At 41.5% G+C, this 26,441-nt stretch overlaps 1 protein-coding gene across 6 annotated transcripts in view; it reads left to right on the forward strand.

Annotated features, from left to right (window-relative positions):
• LOC132401837 (BTB/POZ domain-containing protein 19-like) overlaps positions 1-26,441 on the forward strand; it is a 187,861-nt gene that overhangs the window by 117,947 nt on the left and 43,473 nt on the right. The window lies entirely within an intron of this gene.

Genomic DNA, 26,441 nt, shown 5'->3' on the forward strand with positions numbered 1-26,441 from the left:
ATCACTGGGAGAGGAAGGATCTTAAGATGGGCGACATCTCGGGAGGACTTGAAAGACTGTCCCAGGTCAGATGACTCTTTCGAACTGCTGTAGGCAGCTTATGCCCCAGTAAGGGTGATGGAGGACTTCAGAAGAAGAAGAATGTTTTAAAAATTATTTCCACTTAAAAAGGAACATTCATTTTGATAATCTCAGGATTATTATCAGTAGTATATTGACTTTTAAAAATTTGTATACTCAAACTATTTGAGTAATGTAAGTATTGAGAAAGATTTCAGGCACCGTTTTCACTGTGAATCGTAGGTGTCAGTGCTGTTACTTGCTTTTAATCACAGGCATTCCAGTCTGCAAGAGATATCAGATATTCCAAAACAGTTTGCACTGAAAAACTCGGTCGGTGACTAAGTCCAAGGTCAAATTGACTAAGAAAGAATTATTCTGAAAAACTTAAGTTTACACAATAATTTCAAGAATTTTAGTTCAGCATAGGTCAGTGTTATTTTTATTTCATATTGATTGAAATAATGTAAAACATCATAGATTTGAATAAATATTGATCTATTTTTTGAGCACTATATACAGAAATGTTTTGATGACAACTGATTTGTCATTAGTGACGGGTGGTGGCAAGCTTTCACTTCATGAATTAAGAGTATGAACAAGAATGATACATATTTTGTATGAAATGCCCTGTGTGGCAAATAACTGGAGCATATTCTTTATCTGCCTGTTTACTGGATTGCTTTTCCTGTGTGTAATTTATGCATCACTCCTCAACCATTCTTAGATGCCTGTTCTGAGCTAGTTCATAGAACCTTTTGTCTTCCATTGCTAATTTTAGTGAGAGTATTAAACAGATTTCTACAGTATATCTGTATTCTCTTTTTCTTGTTATAGCTTATGGTTTCTGACAATTTTTCCTTCAGGTGGAAACCTAATAAACTGATAAATATAACTCCTGTCATTTTCCCCTATAAAGGTCAATGTTTTACAACTTCCATGATATATTGTTATTAGTATTTTTAATGCTGATGAATTATTTCCCGCACTATTGGTATGTGTGCACAGTATGAGGAGAAACTGTCAAGGGAAATGGAAATAATTAATTTAATTTTCCCTTAAAATGTTTCACATTCATCAGATGATATAAGCTTAAAGCATTGGAATATTTTCAACAGTTATATGTCAGTGGTAAATGAAATAATATAGATACACCATAAATACCCATTTGTATGCCTCAGCTTTCACAGAGCACCGTAAGCAGTGAGAGAATACAAATTTCCATCCTGCTATAATAGTAGCCTAAGTATATTTACTTATTTAGTAAAAGTTAGCTATGGGTCGACAGAAGGATTTGCTATGGCTGGAAACAGGACTAATATTGCTCAATGTTATTTATTTAGGGTATGGTGGGCAACGGCTTTCATCTCACTTGCTTAAAATTATTTCCAATCCAGCTTCCAGACTTTATAAGGTGGCTTATTAATGTACTGTTACCGCCTAACCCTTTTGCAACAGCTCAGCTACTGCACAACAGGTTCTTGGCCGAAAACATCATCACTAGCAGTTTCAGATTCAGGCTCATTTTATCTTCAGAATGCTTGGGCGTTAAAAATATAAGCGATCAGTCTGAAGCTGTTCTTTATTGGCCACAAAACTGAAATCTGAGCATTCTAACATTAATTCTGGCATTTGAGTATTGAGTCAAGTGACAGAAGAAATTCCTGTGTACTCCCTGAGGGATGAAGGAATCCTAATCCTATCAAGATGGATTTTCTGTGATTATTTTTACTCCAGTTTGTAATAACTGCAGGCTTGTGGCAGAAAATTACTGTAATGCAGCTCTGGTTTGTTCTTAATAGCAGCCTTATTCAGTATGCATAGTAGAAATATTATTAATAGGACAAATGGCACTTGGAGATTTAATAATTTATAAGTTTGAATGTTTTTACAGCATCTCACTGTGGTGATAACTAGAGATCCAGATTTAAGGTAATAGATACAAAATATATGGAAGATAAAGAGATGAGCAGTTTGCAGTAATGATCTGACCTGTACAGCCTGAAACCTGGTGCAAATAGATTTAATGATGAATTTATTAGAGTATTGAATATATACTTAACAACAACGAAATAAATCCAGTTCTTTAAGGAAAGGTGACCTGACAGAAGCAGATTGACTTAAATGCCCAGGCAGCATACACTATGTAGATACTGTATCATGAATACAGTTTTGTCATGTGCATGGTAGCATTGCACTGGCAGGGATAAAGAAATATTGTCGGGAGATGTTATTAATTATGTCAAAGGGCGGAATGTTTGAGGGAAATGGAAACTCTCCAAGTGGGCTAAACCAGTGATGGTGAGGAATTAATGATTGCCATTATCTCAGAGATTCACATAAGTAGATCACTATCAGTCAGGAGACTTGACACAGGTTACTTAGACATCTCCTGTTTATTTAATTAAGCATTTTGTTTCATTGCTTTTATCATTTTCATTATACACTTGGAGAGAAAATACAAAGATCTGAGATGCGAAGGGACTGGGGAGACCTTGTGTAGGTTTTCCTAAATGTTAATTTGCAGGTTGAGTCTGTGGTGAGGAAGGAAGATGTGATGTTAGCATTCCTTTCACGAGGATTAGAATATAAAAGCAAGGATGTAATGTTGAGACTTTATAAAGCGCTGGTGAGGCCTCACATAGGGTACTGTGAGCAGTTTTGGGCCACTTATTTCAGAAAGGATGTGCTGAAACTGGAGAGGGTTCAAAGGAGGTTCACAAAAATTATTTCAGGATTAAACAGCTCATCATATGAAGAACATTTGATGGCTCTGTGCCTTTATTCTCTGGAATTTAGAAGAATGAGAGGTGACCTAATTGAAACCTATCGAATAGTGCAAGGCCTTGAGAGAGTGGATGTGAAAATGATATTTCCTCTGGTGGGAGAATCTAAGACCAAAGGACACAAACTCAAAATAAAGGGGCATCCTTTTAGAATGGAGATGAGGAGGAATTTCTTTAGCCAGAGAGAGTGATGAATCTTTGGAAAGCATTGCAAGCAGCTGTGGAAGCCAAGTCTTAATGCATAGTTAAGGCAGAGGTTGATAGATTCTTGATTAGTCAGGGCACGAAGGGATGCGGGAAATGGCAGAAGATTTGGGCTGAGAGGGAAAAAATGGATCAGCCACGATGAAATAGTGGAGCACACTTGTTGGCCCAAAAAGGCCTAATTCTGCTCCTATATCATGGTTTTATGGTCTTATTTCTTTGGAAGTCAGAAAGCTTCCAAGTCTCATTTGATGCAGATGTACCTTGAATGTTCAGTTAACACATGTAAACCAATCAAATTATTTGTGTTAAAATGACACTGGCATAAAAATAGTAAATTTTATTAAGTCTCCGATTCAGACATTTAAAAAAATGTGCAGAAATTGCTTGATCATTACTAAATATAGACATTATTTTTCCTTAAAATAATACCTTGATATAGTTGTAGGTGGCATTGAATGTCAGTTCCATCCATTCTGTAGCATTTGTTTGTATTGTGGTTACTGTTTTCTCCCTTCCTCATCCCAAAGCATCCCCTGGTGATCAAATGAATAGCTTCTTCAGAAAAATCTCCAGTACACAGCTTGCTTAGGGTCTGAGGTGACGTGGATGACACCTGTTATTGAGGGTCAGAAAGTTTGGAGAAATTAACTGTAATTTTGATGGGAAGCACCCTACCACATAGCAGTAATAAAATTTATGTGAACACATTCTGCACATCAATCAGAAAAGGGCAGCGTCGTGGAGTTTGTGGAGAATGCAGACTAGGTGTATGCAGTATTTAAGAGAAAGTAACTGTGAGTTGGATCACTGTTATTATGGAGTAGGTTATATATCAGTTTCCTGACTCTCCACTTACACAATGAAAAGCAGGAAATCCTGAAGTTATTTTCACAGCTGCTCCATTCCACTGGTTTTTACTATAGCAGTCCTCATCTATAGATTTGCTATAGAAATCAATGTGATGGCATGAAGCTGTAATATTTATCTACCAGAGTCTCGTTTAGTAAATTAAATTTTACCCATTAGGTATCCATACTGATTTATAGAGTCATAGCGTGATACAGTGTAGAATCAGGCCCTACGGTGCAATGTGACCATGCCAACTAAGATGCCTATTTTGAGCTAGTCCCATTTTCCTGCTCTTAGCCCATATCCCCGTCAACCTTTCCTATCCATGTACTTGTCCAAGTATATTTTGAAGGTTATTGTACTTACCTCGACCACTTTCTCTGGCAGCCTATCCCATATACATGCCACCTCTATGTGAGGAAGTTGCACTTCAAGATGCCTTTTAAATCATTCCCCTCTCATCCTCAATTTATACCCTCTAGGCATTGACTTCTTTTCCCTGGGAAAAAGACTGCGTACATTCATTTTATTTATGTCCCTCATGATTTTATACACTTCTACAGAGTCACCTCTCAGTCTTAAATTTTCCAAATATTAAAGTCCTTGTCTGCCCGGACTCTGCCTAGCAGCATTCTCCAATATCTTCTCTGCACTCTTTTCAGGTTAATGATGTTTCTTTCTATAATAGGGTATCCAAAACTGTTGTGCTCAGAATGCAACCTCGTCGACATCTAGTGCAACTGCATTATAATGTTCCAACTATTCTCCCTGCCCTGATTGATGAAGGACACTGTGCCATAGCCTGATAGTAATTATATTTGTCATGTGAAATAGGATGTGCATAGTATAAAGCTTCCACTTCTTCAATGATATAATAAAATGTTTATTGATGAACTTATTCATTGTAAGCATTTTAGTTTCGTCATTTCATTCCGTGCCTCTGCACACAAACATTCCTGTGAATGTTCAAGAAGCAGATGCATTACTTTGAACAGGACAAACACTCTATACTTCTGATTCTGATATTCTACATCCTGGAAAGGTGATGGGCTTTTGCTGGCCCATACAAACTGTGCTTGTAATCTGTTAGGCTGTCTCTTCAGTGGAGTCACTGTAAATGAATTTTGATTCATTTTTGTTTACAAACCTGCTTTTGATTAACAAAGGTATACACTTCTGAATGCTTAAGATATTTTAGGCTTACCTGTCTGTCCCATTTTACTTTGTTTTACGTTAGACCAGTGTAACGCCCTGGGAAGGCGTTCACTGCTAATGTAATGGTTGCTCTGTAGCAGCAGTGTTTGGATTATGACGAGAGATAATGGGGCTTTGGTATGTTCCGCCGTCCAATGAGGGGAGTGTTCTTTTTCTTGTTGTGTGCTTGAGAGCGAGGTATTCATGGTCTTTTGTTCAGCGGAAGATGGAGAGAGAAGATGCTGGAGCGGAGAGAGCAGGATGGAGTCGACGAAGCCCGGGGGGAGGGGAATCAATGGGAAAACCGTGAGCTCCAACATGCATGTTAGACTGTTTCATTAAAATTGGCCCATTTTCTCTTTGGTTTCTTTACTAACCCTATAGTCAAATTAGGAGTTATAAAGCTCATTGTTTAATTGCGTATGGTGTGCTGTCTGACTTTTCGTGATACTGACTTGTAACAGGGTAACACAAATTAAATTTCACAAGTTTGATGGGGCCAGAGACAGTCTTCCCCTAGACCAATGCCACAGCCGAACCTGAGGGTTACACCAGATTTTCGGAATTGAAATGTTTTGAGGTATGATGATTTGGATTCCATTACAGTAAGGTGTAGAATGATTACACCCTACACACTCCTATTTATATTTTGCAGTGAATCATGTAAGGTAATTTCAATTATTTACCAGTTTTAGTCATCTCTCACCCACTCTTTATCCATCTATTTCTCTCCATACCTTTTGAGTCACAGAGAGACCGGCATAGAAACAGCCATGGAATTAATCCGGGATGTTAGGGTGGATTTCGTTAATGGAGAGTATCTGTGTGTAACTTTGTTTCACATGAGGAGAATGATACATGGGCATCTACCACATGGTCCTTGGTAGATTAGAATCAGAGTCCGTTGCGATGTCACACCATTTTCTGCCAACTCCACCGTTGAGGTTTCGTTTGAAATGCTCTTTGCCTGAATCTTCCCCTTGACCTTATCACCATGGGTGACCTTACCAAGAGCTAAATTCCAGACGGCATTATTCTCGGGATCTCAGAAGCTCACAAGCTTCTCCACCTTGGCAAGGTGACAATTCTTGGAGACGATCCATGCACACAACTGTTGTAAATACAGGAGAGAGATTAAATTAATTTAATTTAATAAAATAATAAAGAATAACATTAATTGGCTATCCTTTCCTCTGTTAGTTTGACTTGTACCTCTGATCTTGATATTCCTGATTCAATTCAATTCCTTGTACCTGTCCCTTCTATTTATCCATCTAATGTGTCTGAAAATATTCAAATACCCTGTGACTGAGGTAGTGAATTAGTTTGAAGAGATTATATAAAGGAAACAATAGTCATGATTTGTATTGACGTAAATGGATCTGTTTAGATTTGTGGTGAAACAATGGTCAAACGATTGCTTTTGGAGATGTTGAACTTCATTATTGCATCAGCTGTACCCACCCACGTAAGTAAAATGTATTTCATTTTACAACTGGTTTGTGATTACCAGGGGATGAAGAGGCAATTGATCTATCTCTGTCTATCAGCTGAAATCTTTCCAAAAGCATTAAGGGTAAAGGTAATGTTCGATTATACAGTATGTGTAACTAATAAATATCAAAAGATTCTTGTTGGATTCACAATTGGTACTTGGTTATCTGTTGTTATCCAGACATTAGTAGCATGATGCAATTCTCTTGAGCTTAGAAGGTGGCTGAATTGGTATGTTTTGCAATCCGATAATCTAAAAATGATAGTGTCCCATTTAAAAGTGGAATTATAAAGCACTTTTGACTCGAGTAGAGATGAAAATCTGAAAGTTGTCATGTAAAAGGCTGTAGCTGCTACATTCTTTGAAATTTTCATGACTGAGTTTGATAGATTTTTGTTGGGCATTTCCGCAGGTGAATTAGAACAAAGGCTGAAAATGAGAGCGAGGTGCAGAACCGTGTGATCTAATTTGATAGCTGTGTAATATTATCTGGATTTGATCTAGAACATTAAAGGATAGTAATGCAATTTTGAACTGAAAGGTCTCTTAGAGACAGAGTCCTAAAGGCCTTTTGACCTACTGAATCCACACAGACCATCAACTATCCGTTTATGTTAATCTTATATTAATCGTTTTATTCTGCAGAATCAAAGCTGGCCCAACGCATTTTTGCCGTCACAAGACGGAATGTGAGTGGCTTCAATTCATTAGGAGTTTGAGGAGATTTTGTATACCACCAAAGACTTGCAAACTTCTGCAGATGTATAGTGACGGGCATTTTGATTGGTTGCATCACAGCTTGTTATAGATCCTCCAATGCACAGATTGCCACAGATTGCAAAATGATTGCCTCCAATGCACAGATTGCCACAGACTCAGCCCGTTCCATCATGGATACTGTCGTGGTTTCTCGTGCCCCACAAACAACCAGGAGACACAGAAGATTCTTAAAGAAGGGTTAAACTTTAATTTGCAAATAAAAGCTGAGACAGTCAGTGAGCTAGTCGCTGATTGCCCACCGATCCTTGTACATAGCATTTTTTATAGCAATCTCCTGGTTTAGTTGTATTAGCATATCCAATATGCTATCTATAGTCTATAGTTGCGTATCACAAGTACATCTGCCACTATTGTTTCTACCTATTGACTTAATCATGTTCTAATCTACATCTCTTAGCTACCTCTCATTAACATACCATTGTCTTCTGCATTCCTAAGATTTAATTCTACTAAATTGGATACATGCATAGCAAATAGCAAACTCAGACTACATAATCTACATCAAAGCTGACTACATAGTTTTGGTTACACAGCAAACAATGCAACTTTTATACTCCAATAATACAACCCTCTCCACCACCAAGGACATCATCACGGTGTCTCATGAAGGCAGCAACCATCATTAAATAGCTTCATCATCAAGACCTGCCCTTTATACGTTACTACCATTCAGGAGGAGGTACAAGACTCTGAAGACTGACACTGTACATTTTAATAACAGCTTTTTTCCCTCTGCCAGCAGGTTTCTGAACAGTCCATGAACCTCATTATTCATCTTTTGCACTATTTATTAACTTTTGCAACTTAAAGTTAATAAATTTCAAGAGATAATGTATGTTAGTGATTATTGTCCTGGTTCTGATCCTTCCCACATTCCTATCGGCTCCATCAAGTCTCTGCCACTTACCTATGCATACTAGGAACTATTTACAATGCCTCGTCAAATTCAAACCTGCACAAAATTAGGGCATTGAAAACAAGACATGTGGACGTGATCACAGGGAGAACGTGTAAACTCCACACAGAACACACCAGAGATCTAGGCTGAACATTAGTTACTGAGTCAGTGAGGCAGCTGCTCCACCAGCTGAACCACTGCACTGCACTTGTGATTCCATGCTACAAAATAGATGTGAGGAACTGGGGAATTACCTCCTGTGGATGTCAAGAAGATGTTTCCTGCTGTGGAAGAACCAAAAAATACAGAGGTTCAAAGGTCGAATTTAATGTCAGAGAAATGTATGCAATATACATCCTGAAATGCTTTTACTTTGCAAACATCCATGAAAACAGAAAAGTGCCCCAAAGAATGAACACCAGTTACATGTGAGAACCCCAAAGTCCCCCCCCAGCTTCCCCCTCCTGCACGTAAGCGGCAGCAAGCAACAATCCCCCTCCCACAACCAGTAAAAAAAAGCTCATCCATACCATCACTGAGCCCAAGCATCTGCTAAGCAATAGCAAAGACACAGAGCAAATTTACCCCAAAGGCTTCGCATTTCATTCGACGTTCAACAAACCACAGGTTCTCTCTCTCCCCGCCATTTTCACAGCAAGCAGGGTACATAACAACAGCCCGCTGGTTTATGATGTTAAAAGTCCATTTTGTCGCCTTTTTCGAGCTCTGTATCCGAAGATCGCGAAGATCTCGGGTCTTTGGGCCCAAAGCGAAAGGTTTTCCGGCCTCCCCGACGAAACGTGAGACTCCTGCTGTGACACCGACCCAGAGCCCCAAGATCTTAGGCTCCCAAACACAATCGAGACTCTTGGGCCAAACCCTCAGCATGTTGAATAACGGCCAATCGTAGAACCCCAAGAATGGGTCCCATTCCCCCAAAGAACCGAAGCCTGCATGTAACTCCAGTTCAGGGTCTTCAAAAGAACCATGAAAAGGAAAAATAAAGATATTAAAGGTGGGAAATAGAGTTGTTTCTGAAGATACAAGCAAAGGAATCACCGTTGGGCTCCATTATCTCCCGTAAGCTTGGCCTTCTACAGGTCACAGTTTTTAAAAAATTCCAATTTAAAAGGGAGATGAGGCAAACTTGTTTTTTCTCAGAGCCTTGTGATACTTTAGAACTCAGTTGTGGAAGCAGAACATTTGAATATTTGTAATGTAGAGGTGGATAGATACTTGAAAAGCAAGATTTCTGCAAGAAGACAAGGACGTAGAGTTGATGTTATTCTCAGAAATGATCTGATTACTTGGCAGATCAGGATTGAGGTGGTGTGGTGTCTGCTCCTGCTCCTAATTCTATATTCTGAAATTCTCTTGGGCAGAATGTGAATATAGATTGGTAATAGTAGGACAGAGAACAGTGAGGGTGGGATGATATGCACAAGATAAATAGACAGTCAATGCAAGTGCAGTTACCTGGCAAAATTTCACTCCTTCCTGTAAAAGTTTGAGAAACAACAAAACACTTGTCCTATACTTCTTATTGGCTCACTCGTCTGAGTGCTACTGGTACCATGTAACCCAATACTACCTGTCACATGGTCGGTGGTCGGTGACTAAACCGGCTCTTCCCCCCCCCCCCCCCCCAAGCTTGCCTGGTGAGGAGGGTGGCTAGACACACTGCAGGACGGAAAACAAGACCTGTCAAAGGGCGGATGAACCCCCTCATAGGGTCAACAGCCATCTAGCAAACACGTGCCGTGAAGCGCGGAAAGGGCATCCTTTGCATCGTAGCTTGGTCTGGCCATTCACTGCAACAGAACGTCCCCCAGCCGTCTTGGACCCCACCGTGCCACTAGATCCGGGAGGGGATGTCGAGAGGGTGAGTCTGGATCTGTGCAACCCCCTACTCACCTAAAATCCATTCATGCACATGCTTTTCCTTTCTTAGGAGTGGGGTATCCTCAACACACCCCAGTCCTGTAGTGACGGACAAGTGGCAAAGCGGTAGGCTCGACCAGCCGGGAGCCGTTGTCACAAGTCTGCATGCAGGCGGCAGGGGGAGAGTGGTCGCACATGGATTACAGAGCGGAGATCCAGTGAGGCAGCACCCTCTGCGCCTGAGCAGCCCTGTTACGGAGGCACTGCTCACCCTACAATTAGAGAAGGGCCCAGAAAAGGTGGCTCAAACAAAGCCTGCTCACACCAACCTGGCCAGTCCGCCGCGGCTGGCAGGTCGTCCAACTCTAGCGGTAAGAATCGCAAACAGAATCTGATTATCGCCTCATGGAACAGACGAACTCTGTTGGAAAATGCTAACTCTGATCGCCCAGAGAGATGCACTGCACTTGTTGCCCGTGTGCTCAACGACTACAGCATGGACATTGTGGCTCTCCAGGAGTCCCGACTCACTGTAGGGGTTGCACTTTGGGAAGAGAAAGGAGGGTACACATTCTTCTGGTCTGGCAGGCCCAAAGAAGAACGAAGAGAATCTGGTGTGTGATTGGCTATCAAGAACTGCCTCGCAGTAAAGCTACCAACCCTGCCTGTTGCTGTAAATGACCGAAACCAGACCTTGCGTACACCTCTGCAAGGAAAGCACCACCTCACTGTAGTCGATGTTTATGCCCCAACTCTGACTAATCCCAGTGAAGTCCAGGAGGCATTCTACAGTGAGCTGAAACCCAGCATCAGTAGCGTGGCAACTTCCGATAAGCTGCCGTTGCTGGGAGACTTTAATGCTGGGGTTGGCAAGGAGTCCACTGTGAGGACTGGTGTGATTGGATGCCAAGGGATTGGCAACAGTAATGGTAACAGTTTACTGCTCCTGTCGGTGTGCACAGAATTCAAACTGTGCATTACTAACACATTGTTCAGATTGCTAGACAAGCTCAAATGCACATGGATGCATCCACTATCTAAAAGCTGGCATCTCATTGACTATGTCATCATCCAACAATGAGACATTTCTGATGTTCATATCACTAGAGTTAAGTGTGGAGCTGAGTGATCATCAAATGGTGTGGTCAGATCTGTCCATCGATCAAACCTGCACTCAGACTGAATGCTGCCAAACCACCCAAAAAGCTGAACACCTCCAAACTGAAACACCGTGAGTGTGCTGACACCCTGAAATCCTCTATGGAGTCTGCTCTAAGCAGACTGGCTGAGAATCCACCGGACGATATTACTGAGCACTGGAATGCCTTCAAAGAAACGGTCTACGGGCTGCCCAGGACACCTTGGGGAAAGTCAAGCGTAAGCATCAGGACTGGTTTGATGAGAGCAACCAATCTGTGGAAGATCTTCTAAGAGCTAAGGCAGCTGCACACCAGGCTCTTTCTCAACACCCAAACTCAAGTTCCAATAAACATGCCTTTTTGAGTGCAAAATCAACTTTGCAGAGGCAGCTCAGAGCTATGAAAGACCAGTGGTGGGCGAACAATGCCAAGGTGTTATAAGCCTTCGCTGACTGTAATGACTCAAGAAGTTTCTATGAAGCAATCAATGTTGTGTATGGTCCATCAAAACAAGGCACCACACAACGCCCGAGCAAGGACAGTACATCTATCTTCACTGAGAAATCAGAGCACATGAAAAGATGGCAAGAACACGTCCACGAGCTGCTGAACAGACCAGGAACCACCACCGATGAAGCACTGGGCAGAGTACACCCTCGACCCATACTGTTCGAGCTAGATGCTCCCCCTACTCTTCACAAAAGCCATCAAACAGCTAAAACCCAGCAAAGCACCAGGGTCTGACGGTATCGCAGCTGAGATCTACCAGTATGGCGGTAACACACTGACATCATGCCTGCACCAGCTGTTCACAAAGTTGTGGGAGCTGCAGAACTACCACAAGACTTCAAAGACACATCAATCGTGACCATCTACAAGAACAAGGGAGAAAAGAGAGACTACAATAATTACCGTGGCATCTCTCTTCTGTCAGTTGCGGGAAAATGCCTCACGAAGTTCATCCTTAGACACTTGGTGTCCAACATCAGTGACAACATCCTTCCAGAAAGCCAGTGAGGTTTTCGAAAAGGCCGTAGTACAGTGGACATGATCTTCTCACTGAGGCAACTCCGAGAGAAATGTGTTGAGCAGCAGAGAAGTCTCTGTGTCACATTTGTTGATCTAACCAAAGCATTTCACACTGTTGGTAGAGATGGCCTGTGGAAACTCCTACCAAAATTTGTTTGCCCCCCTACGCCTAACCAACATCATCCGTCAGTTCCACAAAGGTATGGAAGGCCACAGCATCATGTGTGTTGAGTTGTCAGACCCATTTCCCATTAGCAACGGTGTAAAACAGGGTTGTGTTTTGGCTCCTACTGTTTGGACTATTCTTCGCTGCTGTTCTTCAGGATGCCACATCAGACCTGAAGTCAGGGGTCTTCCTACAAATGAGGGTTGATGGCGGGCTCCTCAACCTCACAAGACTGAGAGCAAAAACTAAAGTCGGGGACATTGTGACGCAGGAGCTACAGTTTGCTGATGACTGTGCACTGGTTGCCCACTCTCTCGAAGACTTACAGGAGATCACCAGTTACTTTGCCAGTGCAGCCAAAAGCTTCGGACCGACAATCAGCCTAAAAAGACGGAAGTTTTGTACCAACCAGCTCCTGGCTCAAGCTATGAAGAACCAACTGTCCTCATTGATGACACTCGTCTGATTGAAACATATAAGATTATTAAGAGATTGGACACACTGGAGGCAGGAAGTATGTTCCCGCTGATGGGTGAGTCCAGAACTAGAGGCCACAGTTTAAGAATAAGGGGTAGGCCATTTAGAACAGAGATGCAGAAAAACTTTTTCACCAAGAGAGTGGTGGATATGTGGAATGCTCTGCCCCAGAAGGCAGTGGAGGCCAAGTCTCTGGATGCATTCAAGAGAGAGTTAGATAGAGATCTTATAGATAGTGGGGTCAAGGGATATGGGGAGAGGGCAGGAACGGGGTACTGATTGTGTATGATCAGCCATGATCACAGTGAATGGTGGTGCTGGCTAGAAGGGCCGAATAGCCTACTCCTGCACCTACTGTCTATTGTTTATTGTCTCAATGCTGTCAACAAGTTTTGCTACCTTGGCAGTATAATAACATCCTCAGCTTCTCTGGATGTAGAGATTGAGTCAAGAACCAGAAAAGCCTGCTTTGCCTTTGGTCAGCTGAAAGATCGAGTTTGGTCACAGAACACCAGGTTGGCCACCAAGTACAAGGTGTGCAGGGCCATTGTCATTATCAGCCTTGCTATACGGATGTGAGACTTGGTGTCCATATCAGAGTCACTTACACCAGCTTGACCAACTGCAGCAGCATCACCCACGTTCTCTGATGAAGATCACCTGGCGAGACAAGGTCTCCAACACCGAGGTCCTCTCTCGAGCCGGAATGCCAGCAGTTCCAACCTTGGTGATGTCAGCCCAACTGCGCTGGGCAGGACATGTTGTCAGAATGCCTGACGGAAGACCATCCAAGGACATCTCGTATGGGCAACTGTTCAGTGGTACCCGAAAATGAGGAGGCCAGCTTCTAAGGTACAAGGATGTTCTGCACAGGAGCTTCAAGAAAGCTGACATTGCCCATCAACATGGGAAGATTGGGTTCAAGATCGCTCACAGCAGAGGGATGCCATCAGAAAAGGTGTGGACGCTGCTGAGAACAAGCTCATAGAGGCAACAGAGGAAAGGCACAGGAAGTGCCACAACAGAACTTTTGCCCCTGCTGCCCCTCCAGGCCTCACCTGCCAAGTATGTGGCAAGCAGTGCCTGTCAAGGATCGGCCTGTACAGCCACTCCAGGACGCACATATCAAACCCCACTAACCGACTGAAAGGAACCATCATCATCTTATAGGATGGATAGCCAGAGATTGGCTCACTTACTTTCAGCTTTACTTCCTCTTCAAACAGCTCCCACAAGAGGTTTTTTTTTGTCATTTTTGGTTGATAACTTCAAGACAAAAGCTAGGTGTCAACAGTATTTTTTGTTGAAAATCCTACTGATATCTTCACATAGGGATTTCACTTCAATTTCTGTTAACTGTCACCCATGGAATTAGATGGTCAATATTTTTTAAAAGCTTACCATGTAGCAATATTCCACCATGCCTGTCATCCACTATGACTAGTTATTGCTCTCACTACCTTGGGAGAATGTTCTCTCCAGTTATTTCTACCTAGAAATTCAATCAAATGGCATGATTGAAAATGGACATATCTCAGAGTGAAACCGCATAATTGGGTCCTTTCATGTTGCTATAGCAATTTGGCTAGGCAATTTCTTGGAGCTCATATTTTTCAAATGAAAATAGAACAAGGAATATAAGAATGCAATGGGAAAATATTGTTGAGGCAGAAGATCATCCAAAATGTTACAGATCTGCTTCCCGCTCCTTTCATGTTTTCTATTTTGGTGCCTTTACCCATCAAGAAGCGTAAATATTATGCTAAGTGTGAATATGGTCCCTCAACATCACCTCTGTCGTCAAGAAAGCACAGCAGCATCTCCACTTTTTGGTTTCATTATGAATGAAGAGCTAGTAACACTATACTGTTTACTTTTTAACTTGTATATGCACCTTATTATTTCCTAATTTAGTTGTGGTGATATTACTCTGTGTTATATGTGTGAGTTATATGTACTGTATTGTGCACCTTTGACTAGAGAAACATTGCTTCATTTGGCAGCATACATGTGTACAGTTGAATGACTATAAACTTGAACTTGAAGGTACCTGCGTTGGATCGACTGTTTCTCCCACCACTTCTCCCCCCAGATTCAGTGCTCCACCTTCACCCTCATGCAAACATACCTGTGGGCCTTGCCTCTTTCTCTGCCAGGTGCTGCCTGGCTTGCTGAGTTCATCTGGCATTTTGTTTGTGTTACTCAAGGTTTACAGCATCTGCAGAATCTCTTGTGTTTATAGTGTGAATATTTGATAATCACCTATGGCATGATGACCAATCTCTCGTGCCAGATTGTCTTGCATGAGCGAGCTTGACAATTCAATGGATTCCCAGTATATTTATAAGGACAAGGCTGTGAGTTGTGATGTCAGGCAACAGACTTGCTTGGCATTAATGCATGTTCAAAGTTTGTGGTTTCTTTAACATTAAGCAGATTCATTTTTAAAGCATTATATGTAAGAACAAGGTAAATGCCCTAAAACATTCCCTGAGAAATGTGTCCAAACACTTGACAAGGCTGACATCCATCTGAGCTCACACCTGAAGAAAACTCATAAATTACCAGAGATGCCTAAAGCTATTTCTGGCTTACTCTAGCAAAATGTGCCATTGATGGTTAAAAAGAAATTGGGATAGAAGGTGAGAAAATGCTTGTATATTATCACAATGTTAAGGTGTAACAGCATATGTTAATTTTGTCCTTTGCAGTAGCTAATGCATTATTCAAAGTGATGAAGTAGTCATAAACATGAGAATGTCTAAAAAGCACTGAAGCAGGTGCGTTGTTGGTGTAGGACACCTTCACAAATCTCCCCCCCGCCCCCCCCACACCATGACCAACTCAAATCCTTGTGTTATTTTCCAAATTCTGACAAGAGGGGAAAAATGCTCGGTGGGTTTTACTGAGCTAGGCAACACATATTTTGTTCTTTCCAACTGCGCACAATATAAATAATAAGAGGCTAAAAGCAAGACAAATGTTTATAACAAAGGGAACAGTGCACAGTTAAATGGGCATGCATCCTATCAACAAGTCTAGAATTAATTTTGAGTTTTAGGAAGGCATTTGCAAGATAGCTAAGGTATGGTTCACACATTCTGATTTTGTTTGCTTCAGTAGACTCTTGATTTACTCTGGTTTACCATCAGAGATAATTTCATTTTCTAATTATATTCTGTACAGTTTTCTGTTTTTGTGGACACCTGCCAGAACTTGCTGTAGCTATAGACAGTTGTTTCCTTTCAGTCACAATATTCTCACACTGTCTCCTCCCTTAGACAAATTAAAATTAATATCATGTAAACACCTCTGGGCTGAAACACGTCTTTAGCTTGTACCTCCTTTTCAAACGTCACTGTGCACCTCTTTGCAGGTCATCACATTCTTGGTGTTTACACCAACATATTTCAGCTTATAAATGAGGAATATAGCATCAGTGTTTCAGGTTGATAAGTGCTCATGAGATTTTTGGCTTATGTCCTCTCTTCACAGATGTTGCCTGACCTATTGAGTATTTACAGCATCTTCAAATATCCAGTAACCACAGATTATTTTTTTCACTTTTCCTCTCAGCATCTACTCTGTCAAGCTCCTCAGAATCATATATGTTTATGTTTCATCTCTTATACATCATCTCATATCACCTCCCATTCTCCTGAACTCTAATTTTAGGGCTAACCTGCTTAATCGTTCTTCATAAGAGAACACCTTTATCATAGGAATCATCTTCAGGAACCTTCACTGAACCGCCTCCAATACAAGTGTATACTTCCTTAAATGGGGAAATCGAAATTGGCTATAGTATCACCAATGCCTTCTGGGCTTTTGCAAAATTTCATGCTTTAATATTCTATCTCCTCTTTTTGATTGTTTGATGTCTCTGCATGCCAATCTTTTGCATTTAATGTACAATACCACACAAAATCTTCTGCTATTCAATTCAGTTTTGAAGTCTGCGTCTCATATAGAAAATAACTTGACTGAACCAGTTCTGACCTTAAGGACAGGATATGTGTGGTTGCACTTATGCAGGATATTTTCGCTGGCTACAAAAAGATGCTGACTTGAGTCCTAATGGATGACCTACAACAAGATTACGCACAACTGCAGTGAATTTCAGTGACCTTTGAGTGTTGTAGAGTTAAAACAGATTGTACACTCATTGCTGAGGTAAAGATATTTAACTTTGAGAAGGCAAGGCTGAAAAAGCCGCATGGGAAGAACTTTCAAAAATGAAAACTGACTCACATGGTTCTGTTTATTTCAAAGCGTGGTGAATTTAATTGGACAATTTCTGGAGTGAAATGTAATAAAGCCCATTTCCAGGTTGATTCACTGAAAAAGGAAGTTTGACCAGGCACTTTCTGATGTGAATTGCACTTGTGTACGTGATGCGCAAACATGAATGGGTGTCCCGGGTAGGAGGCATTTGAAGGACTCAAAGTGGCCCTTCCCTCTCAGAGTTGACAGGGACTAATACTTCTCTCATGGTCTCTTCCAGCAGCAGAATCACCTCAGCCATCTGCATTATCCGTGTCTGGATGCACTGTCAATCGAGGTCAATCATGTTCAATGTCCTGGCCTCAGGATCATTCTGAGCAAATGCAGCTGCTCTCTGCCTTATCTTCCATGGTATTATTGATGCCCCGATGTTCTACATTCTTCCTTCAGCAAGAAGACAAAGCAAACAAGTGCATGGAAATGTTAGCATTACCAAATTCCCCAAGTTGAGCAGCGAATCGAATGAACTCAGTTGGCTCTTGGGGCTCCTCTTCAGAATGGATCACGAGGGCTTCTTCTGCTTCAGTACCAAGGTCAGGATTAGCCATAGGAATAACTTCTGTCATAGCCAGAGCCATAGTTAGCCAAAGACCATATTTCTCCAATAGATAAATATAGAGTTATAGAGTCATCTTACGTGCCTAACCGGATATTTTATTCACAAATAGCAGCCACTGCAGCTATTGAAAACTATGTTAGCTCACATAGTGTAACAGAGCCATTCAGCAGGTCTGGCAACTTCTATGGTGGGAAATTAACCGTTAACGTTTCAGGCCAAGGCGCTTCATCAGGACTCTATCTCTGATCAAGGATCTGAGTCCGAAACGTCGACTGTTTATTTACTTTCATAGATGCTGCCTAGCCTACTGAGTACCTCCAGCATTTTGTGAGTGATGCTCAAGATCTCAAGCACCTGTAGAATCTCTTGTGTAGCTTAACAGAGACTATTAACAACCTTCTCATTCAGCTGTAGTTGTCTGCATAAATAATTAAATAATAATAAGTTAATCATGACAAGTGGAAATAAGTCCAGGACCAGCCTATTGGCTCAGGGTGTCTGACACTCCGAGGGAGGAGTTGTAAAGTTTGATGGGCACAGGTAGGAATGACTTCCTATGACGCTCAGTGTTACATCCCAGTGGAATGAGTCTCTGGCTGAATGTACTCCTGTGCCTAACCAGTACATTACAGAGTGGATGGGAGTCATTGTCCAAGATGGCATGCAACTTGGACAGCATCCTCTTTTCGGACATCACCATCAGAGGGTCCAGTTCCACCTCCACAACATCACTGGCCTTACGAATGAGTTTGATGATTCTGTTGGTAACTGCTACCCTCAGCTTGTTGCCCCAGCACACAACAGCAAACATGATAGCACTGGCCACCACAGCCTCATAGGACATCCTCAGCATCGTCTGGAAGATGTTAAAGGACATCATTCTCCTCAGGAAATAGAGATGGCTCTGACCCTTCTTGTAGACAGCCTCAGTGTTCTTTGAACAGTCCAGTTTATTGTCCATTCGTATCCCCAAGTATTTGTAATCCTCCACTATGTCCACACTGACCCCTTGGATGGAAACAGGGGTCATCAGTGCCTTAGCCCTCCTCAGGCCCACCACCAGCTCCTTAGTCTTTTTCACATTAAGTTGCAGATGATTCTGCTGGCACAATGTGACAGAGTTTCCCACCGTAGCCCTGTACTCAGCCTCATCTCCCTTGCTGACGCATCCAACTATGGCAGAATCATCAGAAAACTTCTGAAGATGGCAAGACTCTGTGTTGTAGTTGAAGTCCGAGGTGTAGATGGTGAAGAGAAAGGGAGACAGGACAGTCCCCTGTGGAGCCCCAGTGCTGCTGACCGCTCTGTCTGACACACAGCGTTGCAAGCGCAACAGCTGGACAGAATCCTTGCATGAGGGCCATTATCAAGAGAAGGAACATTAGGAAAGCATAGGATGAACTAGATGGAAAGAATGATGGGGAGGTGGGTCACCTACAATATGTCTGACTAGATACTAACAGTAAACCAGATCATGCACAATGGTAGTGGAAGATTTGGCTGAATTTTCAGAGCCCATTTAAAAGCACACAAATATTACAACGTACACAATATAATAATTACTCTCTAACTTACAGTCTTTTGTCAGTGTTGAACTGATCTTTTGCACTTAGCCTTTTTTTAGTTTCTGTTAAGAAACCTTGATGACCTTTAAAATATTTATAGAATCCCTCCATTCTCTTCCATTGGATTAGAAAAGCACAAGCCTTTCAAAAGGTGAGTTTTGATGACATCAGAAAGGACCTGGCAGGTGCGAATTTCGATAGGTTGTTTTCTGGCAGAGGAATACTTAGTAACTGGGAGGGCTTCAAAAATGAAATATTAAGAGTACAGGGGATATGTTCCTGACAGATTATAAATCAATGCTAACAGAATTAGACAACTGTGGTTTCTGAGGGGTATTAAGGCCCTGGTTAATTGAAAAAGGAGGTGCATAGTGGGAATAGGCAGCAAGGAACAAATGAGGTGCTGGAAGAATATGAGGAATTCAAGAGGGAGGGGTAAAAGAAGGCATAAGGTCACTCTGTCAGACCAAGTAAAGGAGAATCCCAAGTTTTCTACAAATAGATTAAGAGCAAAAAGATAGCAAGGGACATAATTGATCCACTTGAAGATCATTGCGGTCACTACTGTATGCATGGAGCTGAAAGAAGTGGGGTGATCTTAACTGGATTTTTTGCATTTGTATTTACACAGGAGTTGAAATTGCAGGGACCCTAGCAGAGATATTTAACGTGTCCTTAGCCGGTGGAGAGGTGCCCGTAGATTGGAGAGTAGCATTGTTTAAGAAAGGCTCTCAGAATAAGCCAGGAAATTATAGACCAGTGAGCCTGACATCAGTTATGGGAAAGTTATTGGAAGGTATTCTAAGGGACTAAATACATAAGTACTTGGATAGACAGGGCCTGATTAGGGATAGTCAATATGGCTTTGTGCATGGTAGGTCATGTCTAATCAATCATAGAGTTTTTCAAGTTGTTTACCAGGAAAGTTTGATGAGTGAAAGGCAGTAGACATTGTTTGCATGCCCTTCAGCAAGGACTTTGACAAGGTTTAGCAAGGGAGACTGTTCCAGCAGGTTTAGTCACTCAGGATGAAGTAGGAAATTGGATTTAACTTTAGCTTAATGGAGAAGCCAGACTGGTACTAAGTGGCTGCCTCTCTGACTGGTTGCCTGTAATTAGTGGTGTGCTGCACGGACTGGTACTGAGACCGTTGTTGTTTGTCGTCTATATTAATGGTTTGGATGATGATATGGCAAACTGGCATATGACACCACAATTGGGGGATATGGTGGACAGTGAGGAAGCTTGCTGCAGGATCTCAACCAGCTGGGAAAATGGGCTGAAAAGTGGCAGATGGAATTTAATGCAGACTAGTGTAAGATGTTGAACTTTTGGAGGACAAACCACTGTAGGAATTACACAGTGAACAGTAAGGTACTAAAGGATGCAGTAGAACAAAGGGATCTGGAAATATAAATCCATAATTCCATGAAAGGGGCATCTCAGGTTTTTAGTGTCATAAAGAGAGCTTTTCTTACATTGCCCTTCATAAATCAGGGTATTGATTACAAGAGTTGGGATGTTATGTTGAAGGCACTGTTGGGGCCAAATTTGGAGTATTCTGTACTTACCTACAAGAAAGATATCAATAAAATTGAAAAGGTGAAAGATTTGCCAGGATATTGCTGAGACTTGAGAACCTGTGTTATAGGGAAAGGGTGAATTGGTTAAGATTTTATTCCCTGGAGCATAGGAGAATGAGGGGAGATTTAATAGAGACATACAAAATTATGAGGGGGATAGATAAAATAAGTGCAAGCAGGCTTTTCTCCCCTAATGTTGGATGAAACTAGAACTAGAGGTCATAGGTTAAGGGTGAAAGGTAAACTACTTAAGGGCAAACTTAAGAGCTTTGGATAAAAACATGGGTGGCATAGAAAGCCATGGCCCATGTGTGGGTTGACGGGACTAGGCAAAATAATAGTTTGGCATGGACTAGATGGGCCAAAGGGCTTATTTCTGTGCTGCAGTTCCTCTACAACTCTATTCCGTACAGTACTTTAAAGACCAGACTCAACATTACAGCTCTGATTATCTGAAAAGGTTTATTTTGTCCAATGGTTCGCCTCTGTAAACTGATGCAAAGTCACTGTATGATAGATCCCAAATTATCATCCACTGATAAACCATAAATTAACAAGGCACTGGAAATTTTTTTGACTCAAGATTTTGTCAGTCCCATATAGCTTTCTCTGTGATGGACGCTTGACTAAATTTGGCTAGACTGATGTAATTCTAGCTTTTTTTTTGGCTAGGTTTACATCAGTCGGGGCATTTTGCAACTAATAGTTTTGATGTCACTACCCTGACAGGGTCAATACCTTCATGACTCTTTAAACTCCTGGGTGTCACTATCTCAGAAGACCTGTCCTAGACACATCATATAAATATAATTTCAAAGCAAGCATAGCAGAGCCTCTACTTACACAGGAGTCTGCAGAGGTTTGGCATGTTTTCAAAAACTTGGCAAACTTAGAAATGTAATAACCTACAGCACAATACAGGCCCTTCAACCCACAAAGCTGTGCCAAACACGTGTCCTTACCTTAGAACTACCTAGGCTTACCCATAGCCCTCTATTTTTCTAAGCTCCATGTATCCATCCAGGAGTCTCTTAAAAGACCCTATCGTATCCACCTCCACCACCGCTGAAGGCAGCCCATTCCACGCACTCACCACTCTTTATGTAAAAAACTTACCCCTGACTTCTACAGATGCATGGCGGAAAGTGTGCTGACCGGCTGCATTACAGCCTGGTATGGGAACACCAATTCATTTGAGTGGAATATCCTACAAAAAGGTAGTGGATTCAGCCCAGTATATCACATATAAAGCCCTTCCAACTGTTGAGCACATCTACATGAAACATTGCTGTAGGAAAGCAGCATCTGTCATCAGGAATCCTCTCCACACAGGCCATGTTCTTTTCTCGCTGTTGCCATCAGGCAGTAGGTACAGCTGCCTCAGAACTTGCACCACCAGGTTCGAGAACAGTTACTACCCCTCAACTGTCTTGCTCTTGAACGAAAGGGGATAACTACACTCATTCTATTTCTGCTGTTCCCACAACTGATGGTTTACTTTAAGGACTCTTCATCTTGTTATTTCATGCTCTTTCATTTTATTTCATACTCACTATTTATTATTTGTTTTCTATTTGCATTTGCACAATTTGTTGTTCATTGATCCTGTTTAGAGATTTGCTAAGTATGCTTGCAGTATGCTTGTATGTGGTGACATGAATGTATTCTGATAATAAATTTTACTTGAACTTTGGGCCAATATCTCCTTTGATTTAACAGCCTTGCATATTTGAATCAATTGTGAACCTCAGAAGCATGGAGATAACTGGCTTAATAAATGAGTCCGTATAACCATATAACAATCACAGCACAGATTGGGGTTACTTTCAGAAGTGAAAGCTAATATGATGTACTATGAGGTAATTGACCCCAGGCTGGGAACCCCTGATCTAGTAGATTAAAAGCATGTTATAGAACAATGGGCAAATGCTAATTCTTTCATTTTAAAACTTCTTTCTTTCAGAATCCATAGTATAGTATTTTATAGTTAGGTCGAAACACTTCACAGTTTTCACCATCCTGTTCAGCATTGCAGTTGTAGGCATCCATCTGAGAGCCAGACTTGGAAGTATTAGACCATAAGTCCATCAGATATAGGAGCAGAATTAGGCCATTTGGCCCATTGAGTCTGTTCCACCATTTCAACATGGCTGATCCATTTTACTCTCAGCCCCAATATCCTGCCTTCTATCCCCCCCCCCCCCAATGAATTAAGATAATTGAAAACCTATGGCACAGAAGCCACTTACTCCATCCTGACTATGGTGGTTGGGGTAAAGTTATCCAGCCTCATCCTGTCTTCTGGTATTTGCAGGTTATGTCTTGTTTAGTGCACATCAAACTTTTGTGGGGTTTCTGCCTCTCCCATTTGTTCTGGCAATGAGTTCCAGACTTCTACCACCTGTTTGTGAAAAATAATTTCAGAATTTCCTCTTTATTTTTCCGAGAAATTGCTTTAAATCATATCTGCTGGTTTTGAATGCTAAAAGGCATAGGTCCCTCATAGTTTTATGCATATGAATCAAGTCTCTTCTTGGATTCCTCTGTTCTGAAGACAACAGCCTCGATGTATCCTGGCAACTAAAATTTTCCAGCCCTGGAAAATACTTATGAGTCTCCTGCATACCCTCTCCAATGCAATCACATTTTCCCTGTAATATGATAAGTACTGCATACAGCACCCAAGTACGATGCTCTCTTAACAAGGGTAAGGAGAGGCTACTTCATCAGGGCTCTGTTTGAAGGTAATCTCCCAACAGGTCTGTTAATCTGGCACTGAACTCTTGGGTATCCGTCCATTATCTAAGGTGAAGACCCTGATGAAGAAACTGCATTGGCAGTAAAGTCTGATCCTAGGCATTGATCTTTTAAATATATATTACACCAACAGTAAGGAGTTCCAGAAATAGAATGTGAAATGCCAGTGGTGGATTCCCTCTCCAAGAATAGAATAGCAATGCTGAGCGTCAGTTAGCTCTTGCAAATGAAGTCTCAGGCTACTTTAAGGTTCTACACTGACCTACTAATGTGCAAACTATGCATAGCCATTCCTAATAAAAGGCTCACTGTTCATTGGAGCTGAGGCGAAAGGTCAGGGTCAGTGTATAAAAGCTCACATGTCCTGTGAGTGCACTTGCCTTCCACACCCTCCTCTAGTGGTAGAGAATAGCGCCTCCCCCATCTGTGAGCATTGTGGAAGAATTCTTATTTTAAAGCTGTGTTATTTCCTTTTATTAAGCTGAAAATAAATGCTTTAGCACCCATGTTTCAATGATTTTCGATCTCTCGCTATGCTGAATTGCGAAGGACCAGCATTACAATAGATTAGTTTGTCTATACTTATCCGTTGTTCTACACCACAGTTTCTTTATTTGAAACAAAATCCTTCTATTCATCATTAAAAGGAAATTTGTGAGTGTCTCTCCTCACAATGCCCTGCCCTTGTGAACAATTTTAATAAAATAGTATTAGAAGAATGAAATAGATTACATAAAATAATGTGTTTTGAAAACCTGAGTGTTTTCTTACAGTTTCTCATGCTGGCCAAATATAGACTTAGTTTTAACATTCTTATCTTTGTTTTTAAATTCCTTCATGGCCTCACCCCAGCTCCTCAATGATCTCTTTGTTCATGGATTTCTGGGCACAAAATGAAGGATGTGTTGTGCCATTTTCTGTCTGGCAACTGGTAAAAGACACAAGCTTTCCCAGTTCAAATTTATAGCTATGATGGGTAGCTGGATTGTATTTTGTAGCTCATCTACCCTGAGCATGCTGTCCCTTCATGGAGCTAACATTCTGATTCTTCAGTCATAGGGTCTTTTACCTTTAGTCAATCTGGATGTGATTTGAGAGTGAATTTGCAGTCTGACTTAGACTGTACCCAAGTTCCTCCCTGTCAGCCTACAAAAGAAAATTGCTTTGTTGAATCAGTTACACTTGCATTGATGATTTCAACACAATAAATAAACACTAAGTATTTTCATTCATACATGCAGAACTGTGCAAAAGTCTTAGACACGTAAAATAATTCTGTAAAGCGAAGATGCTTTCAAATATAATGAAATGAAAAGCTTCTAAATATCAAATAAATTACTATGAAGAGCAGTAAACAGCAAAGCAACTGAATCAAATCAATACTTAGTGTGTCCACCCTTTGCCTTTAAAACTATATCCATTCTCTCAGGTACACTGCTTGCAGTTTTGTAAGAAACTTGGGTCATAGATTGATCCAAGCATCTTGGAAAACTCACCACAGTTCTTACACAGACCTTGGCTATCTCAGAGCTTCGGTCTCTCCAGTAGTCCCAGACAGCCTCAATAATGTTAAGATCAGGGCTCTGTCAAGGCCATAGCATCTGAAACCATATGAGGAATCTTGGGTGTCTAAGACTTTTGCACAGCACTGGATATACATCAATTCTCTTCGCCATCGAAGCCCTGTGACTGCAGTAGTTGCTTCCTACAGTATGTCCTGCAGCAACTTGGCAAAGCTTCTTTGATAACCCCACATCCACCAATGCCTTGGAGGACTAGAGCTACAGATTGGTACACAACAAAGACAGGATACAAAAATGAGCTGAACTATCATGTGAATGCTGAAAGCACCCAGGGACATTTTTGCCACCTCTTTCTGTCCTTCTCCCATTGTCTGTACTTAATGTGATGTGGTCTATGTGATCATATATCTCTGTATGCCAATGTGTTGAGATAGCAGATTGGTTCTGCCTTTCCTCATAGGGCATTTATCTCTATTTGTGTAGAGTGGAGGGTTGAGGGGAGGAGTGTAGAAGAGACAAGTTATTCCTTTTGGTACAGCAATTTCAATTCTTCCTTCTCCAGTCACATCTCTTCTGCTGTACAGACCATGAACGTTTAATTTCTGCAGGAGAAGCCTGCTTGAAAGTTCTTTCAGACTGATCCTGTAGCACGTTCTTGGATAAGGGAGCCTACTTTGTAGCGGAATGCTGGACCCTGAGCCTGTATGGTGCATCGGCCAATAGGAGAAGTGCTGATAGTGTCCCAAAGTTGTCATACCAAGTTGCAGTGCCAAGAGGTCTTCTTTGGCAGCTGCGCAAACTCATGTTTTTGACTCTGGGCCATTATGTTGCTTAAACCAAAAGGAGACAATAGCTGTAAATTTTTGGCATGCGCCCTGCGACTCAACAGACATGACAGTGCAGTGAACAGTAATGCAGAGTTGTTGGGAGGCATTGTGGTAGGAGTCCCCGTTAGAGTTTGCAGTTGAATGTGTCTCTAATAGAGTACGAACAAGTAGGTTGAACTATGTGAGTGCTTTGTAAGGGGCATCGAAACTGGTGGAGCTTTTCCTCTGGGGGAGTAAGGTTCAAGTGCAGATTTTATTCCAGGAAGCCACTTTGTCTGAGCATTGCAAAAGGCCCGTCGATGATAATTTCAGTGCTGGGGGAGGCATGGATGACGGGATTTGATACCCTTCTCACTGGCTCTAATTGTATGCAGAAATATAA

The sequence above is a fragment of the Hypanus sabinus genome, chromosome 11 (assembly GCF_030144855.1).
Source record: "Hypanus sabinus isolate sHypSab1 chromosome 11, sHypSab1.hap1, whole genome shotgun sequence".
Lineage (NCBI taxonomy): Eukaryota > Metazoa > Chordata > Chondrichthyes > Myliobatiformes > Dasyatidae > Hypanus > Hypanus sabinus.